The 14,111-nt window shown below is 35.3% G+C and overlaps 1 long non-coding RNA gene across 2 annotated transcripts in view; it reads left to right on the forward strand.

Moving 5' to 3' along the window:
- The window catches only part of LOC147581772 (uncharacterized), a 74,750-nt gene that overhangs the window by 15,775 nt on the left and 44,864 nt on the right, over nt 1-14,111 (forward strand). The gene's annotated exons all lie outside the window — the stretch shown is intronic.

Genomic DNA, 14,111 nt, shown 5'->3' on the forward strand with positions numbered 1-14,111 from the left:
TTCCAGTGGACATGAATTGAGGGATGGAGAATGACACTATTCAACCCACTATAGAAAATAAAGAACTTTTTGTTAGCTTATGAAAAAGAATGGTTAAAAGAAAGTAGAAATATTGAGCACAGCATAGTCACAAATGTAACGTAAGTCCTGGTAATGCCGATATACAGAATGACATTTGTTATGAGGACCTGAGACATATGTATCAAGTAGCAGTGAAAATATCAGTCATCAGGAAAGAATGATGAATAATATCGGTCACTGTGTCCTCAGTTACAGGTGGTAGAATTGAACACATGTACTGTCCTTGTCCCTCATGATCCCTATAAAATGACAGAAAAGATGTAAAAATACACAAACTAAAAGATAGATAACAATAGGGTACCCTGTAATATAGGCAGCAAAAGATACCAATGAGGAGCAAGTTAATTCATGCCTCAAAATCACAGAAAATAGGTGAATGGGAGCTAGAAATGACAGATCATAAGATGAGGTGTGGGACTGGAAACAAGCAATAGATAATGTCTAAATTAAATCAAATAGAAATAAAAGCATATTATTTAGAAGTCAGAAATCACCAGAAGAAACAGCAAAGTATTAAGGGCAGGCGGTGCAAAGATGAGGAAGGTTTCAGCAGAATACTGCTGATTTTCATTTTACACCTGTCAGTATACTTAATTTTTAAACTAGAATTATGAATAATGTTCATAAAGACTTAAATGTCATTAAAAGCAAATACAAAATAGCAATGAATAACTGCGTACATTCAACATTAACTTGAGACAGGCACAATGCTTAGCACTTTATCTGTTCTGATTCATTTGGCATTTACAACAATCCTCAGAGGTAGATGACATTATTTTTGTCTCAATTTTATACATGGGGAAACAAGATAATTTGCACAGATCACACAGTTCTTAAGTGACAAAGATGTGATTCAAACCTAGGGCTTTCTGCTTCCAAATGCTCTTAATTGCTAGACCATAGAATACTGTGAACTGAAACCTTTGAGGACACTGAACTCAGAGGTTGTGACTGGGGTATATGGCAAAGAAATCCTCTGGCGGTATCCTATTAACACTAGGTTAGAAGGGAAGGAGGCTACGTCAAAATGCCCAACAGGATATTCCCAGTTAAGAAACAATAAAGATGGAGAAATTTTAAGCCATAGGTCATTATGCTATAAAATTTAAGTGTATCTTATATATTGAATATAAGATTCTAAAATACCCAATCATCATTGTCTTAGAAAAGAGAAAGCATGACTAATAAATACTCTTCCTGTTTCTTCCTAAGTGTGACCTAATAGGGGATCCTTAGTATTTTCCAGTTTTCACTGGGCAGCCCCACTTTATGTTTCTTATGCTATAATTTTTACCAGTTTAATAAGTTGATGGCCCAGCATAATTATTAATGCATCCTCATTCATTCTCAATAGTGTCATAATATGTGATAAATTATATAGCTCCCTATATAATTTATGGAAGCTGCAATCGTGGGCACTTAAATATTGACAATTTTGGAATTCTAGAAGCAAGGCACTTGTTCTTCCAAATCATCTGTATAATGTAGAACTTCTACCTGTTCTGACAATCTTCTGGCTCTTTAATTTAAATGTTTGATAGAAAATGGGACTTAGGCAGCTCAATCACCTCTCCCCCTTTTTTTTTTTTGGTAGAGGGTTTAAATCTTGGGATCAGGCCAGGCATCTTCCTACTCCCCCTTCTGACTCCCAATCTAATTAGGTTTCAAACAGAGGAACACCTAGGTGTCTCTTAGCTTTAAATATTTAAATATACTCTTGGGTTTCCCAGCAATTTACACCCCAAACTTCAGCACAGACTTGTAAATCTCTAAACTGTGTGACATTCCACCCCCCTTCCCTTCCTGTGAGATTAGTGGCTCCTGTGGGGAAAGGGACACTTGTAAGTTCTAAGATTTACAAGAGTGCTGTGCTTTCTAAGGTGTAAATTGCGAGGAAACTCCAGAGTGCCATTAAACATTTAAACTTGGTAAGCATCATGCCCCTTTATCCTCTGGGGCAGCAGTTACTGAGAAAGAGCAAGGGGAACAAACAGTTGGGTCTCCAAGTCTGTCACTAAAGTGTGAAACCAGTATTGGAGGCATCCTGGATTCAGTAGCAGAAATACAAGCATATCCTTAATGACTTGTTCTTTTAGTTGTCATGTTAAGAATTTAACATGATCAATTATTTAACACATAACTGGCATGAGCCTAGTTTTTAAATGGTTGAAGCACATATATCATTTAAACAGTACAGTTATTAAAAATGTGCTTAATGTCTATTCCCTCGCCATTAATTTCATCCATATTATTATAAGTACATGTAATAACTGAAACTTGAAGCAAATTTATAAATTGCTTTGCCTTAAACAATATATCTATAGATTGAAAATAGAGAGGACCATGGAGAGTGGCTTGCCAAAAGTCACAAAGGTAGCGAGCGCCAGTTGCATTAAATAAATAAATTTCATAAGGGAAGGTCTTTCTAATTTATTTTGACTTCTGGAGTAGAATACGTTCTCTGCACAAGATTTTCACAGCCATCCAAGAGAATGTTGAAAAGGCTGTGGCCAAAAATACTGTTCTTGACCCAAAGATATTCATATAAAGACCAAAATGCAGGTGTTATTGTCCCAGTGCCCATTTTGTGCTGTGAAGTTGGGCCCCAGGATTTTCTCTAGAAGTCATAGTTCTACTTGCCAAATTTATCACCTAAGACTCCCAGGTGCAAATATATACACACAGAGAAATAACCAATTTCAGCTGAAATGTTTCTTGCAGTTAAGTCAATGTTGTTGCCTTTGGCTCCTAAATCTCCATTTCTCCTTCACCTACTTTGAATGAGAAGGAGGTGACAAACGGTACTATTCCAAATGATGAAATCCTAACAACACAATTTCTCCATTCTGGAGAACTGGATAGAATGACTTTATTTTCAAATAATCATACCCCCCTTTTCTAGGCAGGATTACCAAGGCATAGGACAGAATTTACTGGAGGTTTGGAGTTTCAAATCCAGCAGCACTAGAAGTAAAGGGAAATGGAAAAACAGATGTAATTGTGAAACTTCTTGTTGCCAAAAGAAACATGAAACTACTGACATGTTCTCTCTCTTTCTTTTCTTCCTTTGTGTCTTGGTTTGCTCCAGGATCTCCTCATGTCAGCCCTGGGGTCTTCTAAGATCTTGGTTACCTTCATGTGGAAAGTGTGTGTGTTCCATATTAAACCCTTCTTTGTTCCCATATTGTCCCTTCCCATGCCTTAATCTCCAAACTATTATTACTTCTATTTGGAGCTTCCAATATTTATTTCAGTTTTCCTCCCTTCTTTTCTCCTTTTAGTTTAGTTGTTTATGCAACTTAATTTTTTTTTCTGTTTCATTGTTATTTTTAACTTTACTTTCTTCTCTCCTGTTTATGCTTTTTGGAAACTGTTTGAAATAAATTTTAAAATATGTATTGTAGCCTTTCTAGTTTAATTTACTTTTCTACAGACTACCTCATCATTTTTTCCTTACGTATCTTTCTTTCCATTTTCATTTTTCCAGATGTTTTGGAGGATGTTTGAGAACATGGAATTTGGAGTTGACTAGTGTGGTTCAAATCTCTTAGCATTCTCCAATTCTGTAATTTACTTAACCACCCTAAACCATATTTTCTTCATGTATTAAATTGAGATAATGATACTTGACAGTGCTGTTGCAAAGATTAAGTATAATAATGTTTGAAACAGTTGATCAGAATAGTTGGCTTGTAGTACACACTCAATAAATATTATTACTATAGTAATCTATAAGACAGAGGGAAAGAGGGAGTATATCTTTTATTTCCAAGGGAAAAGAGTGAAATTTGGGAAATGTTAACATTTAACTGGAGATGAAAAAGTCTTACAGTATACATGCAGTGTAATTTTACGAACACGCCTTGAAGGTGTGCTTGGAATATAACTTGCAGAAGGTATCACAGTGCTAAAATAAGAACTTGAGTTGTAGACCCAGGAAAGTTTTTGTTCAAGTCACTACTCCCTCCCTTAATTTGTTATGCAGATGTAATCAGATTACTTAACTTTTTGATCCTCAATGTTACATATGTTAAATAGATAATAACACGTTATCTTGTGGGTTGTAAGGATTACACACAAGGCTTGCAAAGCTTCTATCACGTTGTCTGATCTATTATATATATTACTGACTTGGGAGTGAGTTTGAAAAGTTTTCACTTGTATTAAGAAAAACATACATATACATACGAATTTCATTGAGCCAAAAGGACACATTTTCTTTCTATATGCATTGACATTGGTATTCCTTCCACACATTCTGTATAGAGGCAACTGAAATGAATGAGTTATACTCAAACTTGGAAGAACCGTTTAATATCTTTTTAAATCACGTTATTCAGTAAATGCTTCAAACTGGGCATAATCTAAGTGTATATATATATGGACAGTCAAAAAGTTATACAATGAATCACTTCTAGTGGTTCCTTCCTGTGGGTTTCTGGTTTATTTTCAAGAGAAATTTCTATGGAAGGGCCCGACAGGTAGGCTGAGCTTTCTGGATTTGTCAAGCAGATCACTGGTCTTTAAACCTATAGACCGAGTCTTAAGTGACACATTTTAAGACTAGTCAACACCTAAAGGATGAGCTATTGTCTTGGAGGCATCTTAAAATAACATAGTAGCATGTAAACCATTGGACACTAAGTTGAACCACAAATTTTTGGTTTGTTTGTTCTTTTTTAAGTCAAAATTTGGCCTTCACATTTATGCTGAAAATGACTTCACACATGTCTTTTCTTGTACCAATATTTTACTGCCATAAGAAAAAATAAGTATTTCTGAAATGGGTGAATTAATATTTAAGATTTTGTGAAGTCATTCTAGTTCTGCTGATTTTGTATTAAAAGTATAATTAGATGATAAAATTGGCTTTATAGTGACAAATATTAAATATCAATCTTCTGTTTTTGTATGTACTGGGAATTCAAGGATGACATAAAGATTTTAAGGTTTTAATTTTGAAATGAAGTGAGCAATATTATTACTCTATGAAAAAGTAATCACATGCCCGCCCCTCTTCTAAAAGCATCAGTTATTTTGATTAATTAACCCTCAAAATATTTTAACTACCTACTGTGTCAAATTCGTATTATCCCCATTTTCACAAAAGAGGACACTGAGGCAAAAGAGTTGAAGTAATTTCCCCCATGATTACACAGATGAAAAGCAATATAAGGGGATTCCAATCCAGTCAGTCTGGCTCCAGAATTCAGGATAATAATAATATAAATTTACACAGAGCATATTCCTTAAAATTAAGATGAAGATAGTCCTTTTCACATACATTTAAGAAAAATAACATTTAATATAAATATAAATCTTGCACAGCTATATGCCTTTGAAATGAAAGAAACCTTAAAAGAAAATTGAAACAATATGCCTCCCAGGATTGATAAATTAATGCAACACATGATCTCTAGGTCTCTTAAGCCTAATTAGACAGTACCAATATCATTTATCTAGTATTAAAATCTCTAAGACTGCTAAGAAAGCTTGTTAGTGAGTGAGTCAGACAACCCAAGATCAAGAAGAAATGGTACCTCATTAGTTGGTACCAAGTAAGTTAACATACCTATTATTACTGCAGCAAGGCAATGATTCTTCTTGGTTAGAGAAATGCCCTTACCTAGAAAATTATTACTGATGTTTCAACCCATAGATGACTTAAAACCTCATTAGGTCATAGGCTGGTTTAGCAGCAGATATGAGAAGGTGAGATATGCTGGTTTGGAATTATGAAAGAAGACATTTTTAAAAAAATAATAGCTACTATGCCAACTGATTTCTGAAGCTTAAGAAAGCCATGTCTCTCTTATTCTTTTATAATTTATTTAGGATTTGTGAACTATTTTATAAAAGTGTTTAATACTTCTACCTGACTGTCATCTATCTGGGCCTTAATTTTTTCTCCTCCCTTTAATGATTATTAATGAAAATCTCCTATAAAGGAAGTGAATTCTTTTCACTGACAAAATCTGATATAAATAAAAACATGACTGATGATGGAAGAGGTGTAGAGATAGTTTTCATATATAGTTAATTCTCACCATACTTTCCTGATGATGAAATTTCCTCCTCCTTATTCCATGGAGAGCAGGATAATCCCACAGTCCTCTTCATTATGGCCCTTAAATTCATCCACTATTGTGTGCATATGATGCCTGCATGTTGGAAGCACTTTCTGATATAAGAGATTTCTTCGTGGAGGATGAAAAGAGGTTATATCCTTCATTGTTTTCATCTTTATCCTGAGAAAATATGGAAGATATTTACCATGAGAAAGAGCAAAAAAAGACCAACTCATGTTTCACAGATAAATATCTAGTTTCCCGAGCTATTATATTTTGCATGACTATATTTTTTACCCTCTGGAAGTATATCAGGATTTTATACTGCATGTTTTGGGAAGAAAGAGGGTTGGCACATTGTGCTGTGGAAGGAAGTAAATGTCTTTAACAGTCACTGTGGGAAATCAAATAGCTGTGTCCTGAGTTAGGAGATTATAGGGGACACATTCCAAAGCAGAACACTGCTTTCTGGCCTTGCTGAAAACAGTGGGCTGTGTTTTGCTTATCTAGTTAATATATATCTAGCAGTTGAGTCCTGCCTGTGCTCATGAATTCCTTAGACCTTGTTATGTATGGAATATCTTATCTTGTTTTCCACCCTGCTTTCTACATCTGCTCTATTGTAGTCTTGGGAATGCCTTAACTTGTTTCTCTGCACGCTTTCAATACACTCTTACTGGCACATAGCCCTCTGATGTACTGAGGATTATTTCCATAAATATATGCTTAATAAATATGGGAGCTTGAGAGCAGCTCGGGGAGACTTCCCTTAACCTTCTTCTCACTTCTCTTGACTTGCAGAGTCTTGAATAATCCTTTCTGCCACTCTCAGCTTTGCTGGGGAAAGCTGGAAGCCAAACCCACAACTCACCATCCTGTAATATTGGATAGTTAATATGATAGATATAGATGGGGAATATGAGGAGACCTAGGCATACTTTATACTCTAAGGATGCTCATATTTAAAATATTTTCCTGACTTCCTTTGTCTCTGTGATAGCTGTGTAACACTGACTTTCATTCCTTCCCCTGCCCCCCAAACTAATACCTGCTAAAATAATGCCCACATCAACTAGGTAAAAACTGTTTTTGGGGTGCCTGGGTGTCTCAGTTGGTCAAGTGTCTGAGTTCGGCTCAGGTCATGATCTCACGGTTCGTGGGTTCAAGCCCCGCATCAGGCTCTGGGCTAACAGCTCAGAGCCTGGAGCCTGCTTCAGTTTATGTGTCTTCCTCTCTCTCTGCCCCTCCCCTGCTCTCTCTCTCTCTCTCAGAAATAAACATTAAAAATTTTTAACTAAAGACTGATTTTGTTTATAAAAATTATGTTTACACAAAATTTTTTATACAAAATTGTTGATAATTACATTTGAGTCTCTATAACAGTTTCTGGTATAAAAGAAGCATAATAAAATTATTGTCAGTAAATGAAAATTCCTAGAGAAAAACCTAACAATATCATTTATCCTAACATATCTTACAATTAACAGACCACAGTACCAGAAATTTTTAGAAGTAGAGCATCTTCTTACATTAGGTTCATTTTGTTTGTTTATTGCTATTTGTATATTATAAGAATATATCTATCCCATGTTATTGGAAGAGTGCAATTCATGAGTGAAATTCATTTTGACAAAAAGCAAAAATATTGATTCATGTGAAACTAAAGAGTAACAACCAACAAAATTCTCAAGCTTAGGTGGACTAGTGTAGTTGAGATACCAAAGGACTAACTCTGGCTGGCAGACACCAAGCAAACTTTCTGTTCCTGTCTAAATTTCACTAGATTTCATACATTTTGCCTGGTTCTAGAGTCTATATGATTGGCAGTTGCCCTGGCTGGATTAGTTGTTAAATGCTTGACCTGTTACCACTAAGGAGCTGAATTGATAGCAAAGAGAATTAGACACTTAGGGGTAGGTGTATGAAAGAGTAGGGTGAGTGGTTTGAAAAAAAAAAATTAAAAACATTGAGACAGATATACTTCTACATAATATTGTTAACCCTAACACAAGGCTATGATAAAGCTGTGCTTTTTGGTAGACATTTGATTTTTTACAAAATAACCATCCGTTAGTACCATGCATGGTGTACTAGATGTGGTTCTCACGTAGTATAAGATGCCTAGAATTCCTCTAAAGACTAAGCTTCTGAAAATGAATTCAAAAGATCAGCTCCATCAGAAAGTCTTGGGTCAGTAGTTACAATGCAAACTTCTCTGTCCTACTCCAGAAGTATTGAATCAGAATTTTGACGGTGGAGTAAAGAAATCTATATTTTAATAATTCCCCAAATAATTTTTACACACTTTGAAATCTTGTTCCGAGAGGGGTCAAACATACTTCCTGGTTCCTGACATGTGTCAGGCCAAGCACTCAATACAAGTTGAAATGATACAGTGTTTTGGTATTATCCAAAGTGTGATCATACACCTAGGCATTGCCTGAATCTATCATATATCAGATGGTAGCAAATGTATACTTTCAGAACGTGTGCCTTCAAATGTCTACAGAGTTAGATCAGATGATCTTATTTAATGCTAACATAGAAACAACATTTACAATTGTTTCTTATAAATGTTCAAAATTTGAAATAAGTTGATATTTTAAATAATTTCTCCTTTTGTTTTTTTCTGTTTCTCCTAGGAATTACCTCAATTAATAGATCTTACTCTCAGTTGCAAAACTAAACATTTGTAAACATGCCAGGCTGTGTCTCTTTTCCAGCTGAATCCATTTGAATCCATGAAGTCATTTGGCTTCTACTCCAAATACTCAAGCAGCACAGGTCTTGTTAAAATTGGCCCAATCATGTACAGAAGTTTGTGAAGCATTCAGTAAATCTTATTCTATTTTAAACTTTGTAACCAGATCCCTCATTGGGTGTGTCTTATTTAAATTGGTTATATTTCTAAACAAAAATGTTATATGTCCCAATGAATATTCTAATAGTATGTAAGCCAAAACCTAAAGTATGGTGCAAAACAACCTTGTTCTCTGCTATTTCCTAAGTATACAGATTAAATTTTCTTGTCTTGAATTTCATATACTTTTCTAATAATAATAGAGAAACTAGCTTATACCACAATCAGTCCTACTTTTGATAATACCACATTCTGGATGAAAAAAAAAAAGTAAGCATTCCTCTAAATCCACTGAATTACAAAATTAAAATTATAATTGTGTTCCACAGTAGATAGAGGCACTATTTCCCTCTACAGATAAGTCTACAAAAATAAATAAACAAATAATAAATAATAAATAAATTTTCTTATTAAAATTTCAATGGAATATACTTAGAAAGTATATATGATTAATGTAAATTAAATATAAAGATAAATTTAAAGCCTTCCCTCTGCCCTTCAGATATTCGATGTGACTGAAATGCTCCAAGAACACTCATGATGCAAATCTGATCAAGAACATAGAATAACATATGCCATACCACATAGTTGGTCTATGCTACTCTATGCTACAAAATTGTACAGCTCTCATATTTTAACCACACTTTACAGTAAGGGGAGAATAGTACATGGTGAAAATTCACTGAAGATATATGTCAAAATCACCAATAGGCCAAATATATTGAAAAAGTATCCATATATATATATATGTATATATATATATATATATATATGTATATATATATATATATATACACACATATATATAATTTGTATACATACAATTTGTATATGTATGTATAATATATGTATATATATTATGTATATATTATGTATATATGTACATATTATGCATGTATATATTATGTATACATATACATAATATTATATATACATATATTTGTATGTATGTATAATATATACATACACACATAATTTGAAGTAAAATGACAGAGTTTTACTGGCTGGTGTAATATACAGAACAAGAAAGCTTTAGAGGGTCATGGGTTTAAAATGTTTGAGAAACAGGGTTTCACAGGGTCAAGTTAATTACAGGCATGGCTCCAAATCCACCTCATTAAGCATAGACATTGGCAGCTCTCAGAGTGTGAAGTTGGGAGATGACTGGAGTTGGCTTCACCTCCTAAATCATCCCTCATTAGAGCTAGGAAATTCAGGCTGTATAAAAGTTCTTCCCTAGAATACGAAAAAGTCAAATCTGACTGTTTAGAGCATCTGTCCACTGCCTCGTGAGAGGAAAATTTTTCTCTTTTTCCATTGTCTTAACTCAACATGCTCTTTTCACTTTTAATATATCTCTCCAGTTTTTAGGGATAGGAATTACGCTTCACTTTTTTCATTCTTTTTTCTCTTTCACATATGTGGGCTTTTTTCTTTTCCCAGTACATTAAAGTTGATCATTTAAATGCAATCGAAATTATACAAGCAAAGCCTCTGCTAGTCATTTGAGTTGAACCAATTTACATCAGTCAACTAAAAGAAAAAAGGTGGGGGCAGGGAAGGACATAGAATATTCTTTTCTCATCTCTTTCCTATTATAGTTGACATTTTCCAGGGAATGAGGAGTAATTATAAACTACAACTTCAAGAAGAGTTTAGGGGGAAAACCGCTTAATCTATAATTTGTCAGCTCAGAACTACCAAATTCTCAATAATATGAATGGAGCCAGCCCTTCAGGCAGTTTTCCAGGGATGGCAGACCTCCTCTAATACTTTTTTTTTTTTTTTTTTCACATTAAAAATGTCAGATTACCTAAAAGACCAACAGACAAATGTTTCAATATGACTTGGGGATAGTCTTACCTTATAATCACCTATACAATTATTAATGCCATATTTTTATATTGCATGTTAGTCAAAAGGTGGACAAGACTATATTTAAAAATTTGGGGGGATAAAATTTATAGTGCCTTTTATGAAAGGTGTTTCACTGAAACTACAAAAAAATGTAGATCCTTTCCTTTCATATAGCATGATGAATATATCTGTGACTTTTCTTATGGAACTTTAAAATACACAAAGACCTGAGCTAATAAAATTGCTTCAGAATAACAACTGGGCAGTGGATTATAAAGTTTGCACCAGATCATGCAGTCATTCATTCATCAACATTAAGCACCTATCTTACGTCAAGCACCATGAAAGCTTTGCAGATTTAAAGAAAAATAAGCCATGCACTTTTCTTTAAGAAGTGCCTGATTTATTGAGATAGACAGACACATAAATAATTATAGTCACTGTTGTAAGTGCTGTAATGCAGACATTGGAAAGTTTTATGCAAGTCCAGAAGACAAGGCAACACATTTTGTCTGCGGAAGTAAAGAAAGTCTTGGGAAGTTCTTAAAGAGAAAGGAGAGATGCTACATTAGTGGTGGGTGTGGGAAAGGGGGAAGGTAGCAAGGAGACACAGAAACAGAAAGATGTAGGGAAAGGAAATAGGACTTCTGAAGACATGTTTGTGTTTAGCATGGCTGGCATGTGAAGAGGAATCTTACAAAGGTGACACTGGTAAAGAAAAGTTGGATGGAGCATTCTTGTGAATACTTGGGAGAGACTGCTAATACAACAGAGATCACGGACCAGGAACAGAACTATGAAAGAGGCAAGAAGGCATTCTGTCACCATCATTTTAGGATCAGGCTTCCATTCCTAAGCCTCATACATAAGGAAATCTACTTTTGGAGGTTGAGTGTTCAAGAATCTTGACCCATGTCTGAAAATTTAGTGAGAAAAGGAGAAGTCAAAATATTTCTTTTCGAAGCAATAAGGAGATTTTGGTTTGGTTTTATTTGTTGAAAGAGGAAACTTGTCTACACTCTTAGAGAAAATTGTTTCCTTGTGCTAAAATAAATTAAGCAGGGTATTAGTTTGGCAAATGAGAAGAAAAACTACAAGCTGAAATGTATTTGTTTGAGACTATGTAGATCAAAGGAGCATTTTACTAGACAGTGTAAGGGATGGTCTGGAAGGAAGGAAGGGAAAGAGTCTATGAGATACTTTTTTAAAGTAGGGATTAAGGTTCACTTGTTGCTTTTCAAGTATGAATCTCAGCTCAAAATTTTCTTTTACTGTGTTACTCTAATTTACTTTAGACTCTTAGCTCTGGGATATCAGAAAGCTAACCTTTAGTCTTTTTGATGAGCTCCCTTCCCACAACACTATGCTTTATTTCTGGGGTTCTCTTCACTGTTAATTTCTGGGATCACATCTTGGGTAGGAGGAAGGAGGTGCAGATAGGAAGGTGTCTCTAGTCTTTGATCATTTGTTTACACAAGATTTTAGAGATGCCTGCTACCCTTGTCCACCAAACTTTTTCAGGTTGGTGACTGCCTGATGCTTCCAGGTCACCCCAGAGGCCTGAAATTCATACACTGTGGTCCAAACTATATCATAAAACTATATGTTTCTAGGGTCTTACTCTCTCATTGATGAGTTGATTGTCACATTCTATGACACAAACACATTTTTTCTCGTTGTAACATGAAACCATTTCTCTCTAGAGTCTTGCTACCTCCTTAGTGAAGTTATTGGAACCCAGCTTGGCCTTTTTTGTCTCCTGAGATTTTTCTATTTTGGAGAAACTCACTTCCTTATGTAGTTGGGAAGCTCCACTCATAAACCAATTTCCATAGCAAAGGTTTAAATAATCTTCTTTTGTGTTTTCTCTCAAGATCATCTATAGTGATTGAAAGGGTGGGCCTACGCCAGCCGACTCCATCTTGTTCTGTGTCCTTCACCTTGACCACACCTCCTCCCCTTGAGTAACCCCCCCTCACCTGCCTAACAGGACTCGACCCTTCCCCAGGACCCTTCCCCAGCCAATCGGCTGAGGCCATAGCCATTACCTCACCAACTGCCCCCAGGCCCCAATAAAACCTTTGTCCTTTTGAAACTCGCCCTCTTTCCCTGGTATCTCACCGCTGCGTCGGTGCAGGTAGGGGATTGAGCTCGAGCTAGCTCGAATAAAGGCTCTTTGCTTTTGCATCGGACTCGGCTCCCTAGTGGTCTTTGGGGATCATGAATTCTGGGCATAACAGTGATTTACTGCTTAGACCATATACTTTGGCAATTTACTACCCACCATATACTATCCCTTGGGCAAGGAAGTAGTTAGCATATCAGTTATCTATTTGAATGGGGAAAAGTGATAGGGAGAAACCTGTGAGGTAGGTGAATGAATTAAAATCTCAAAATACTATTTTGACAACTCATCTCCCAGTAAAATCCATGCTTCCTTACAACAAAAATGATATTTGCTCCCACACCCAACCCCTAAATTGAAGATGGAATTTATATTCCTGAACTCAATGGATTATTTAGGAAAGTGTATCCTACATTTACAGCATCACCTACTTTGAAAGCTGAGACTGTTCATAGGGTAAATTATTCAACTTGCTCGCCTGGGGTGGAGGATAGTAATACTGCTGTATTGAGCACACACTCTGTGCCATGTACTCTGCTGAGTCTTTTACATGAATGATTTCATTATCACAGTAGCTATATGAAAAAGGTAATATCATTATCCTTTTTTTTTTTTAACAGAACAATAAATGAGACAGAGACAGGTTACATAATTTTTCAAGCTCCAGCACTAGAAAGTATTGTAGTTACTGGTTGTGACTCCAACCAGTTAGTCTCTGGAGCCCATGGTCTTGACCACTATGCTATGCTAAGATATGCACTCCACACCTCTCAGGGCAAGACAGAGATTAAAAAAAAAAAAAAAAAACAAAAGCAAACAAAAACAAACAAACAAAAACCCAACAAAACAAAACAAAAAACACAGAATCAGTAGAATTTTCTCTGAGACTTGATAAGACAATCAGCCATCTTTAGTTTCAATTCTGCTGTGTGAGCATTCAATTTTGGTAGAAAGTAGGGGTTTAATCCCGTCAGTTTTTATTATACCCTCTTCATACTCTTTGTTGTTTTTCTACAGTTTGGGGAGACTTTTACCCCTCCTGTCTCGAGGAAAGCCCTACTCTCTACCCTCACAGCTACTGAGTTTCTCCAAATAACATTCTCCAAACCCATACATCTTC

The sequence above is a fragment of the Puma concolor genome, chromosome B1 (assembly GCF_028749965.1).
Source record: "Puma concolor isolate L17-30 chromosome B1, mPumCon1.1.hap2, whole genome shotgun sequence".
Classification (NCBI taxonomy): domain Eukaryota; kingdom Metazoa; phylum Chordata; class Mammalia; order Carnivora; family Felidae; genus Puma; species Puma concolor.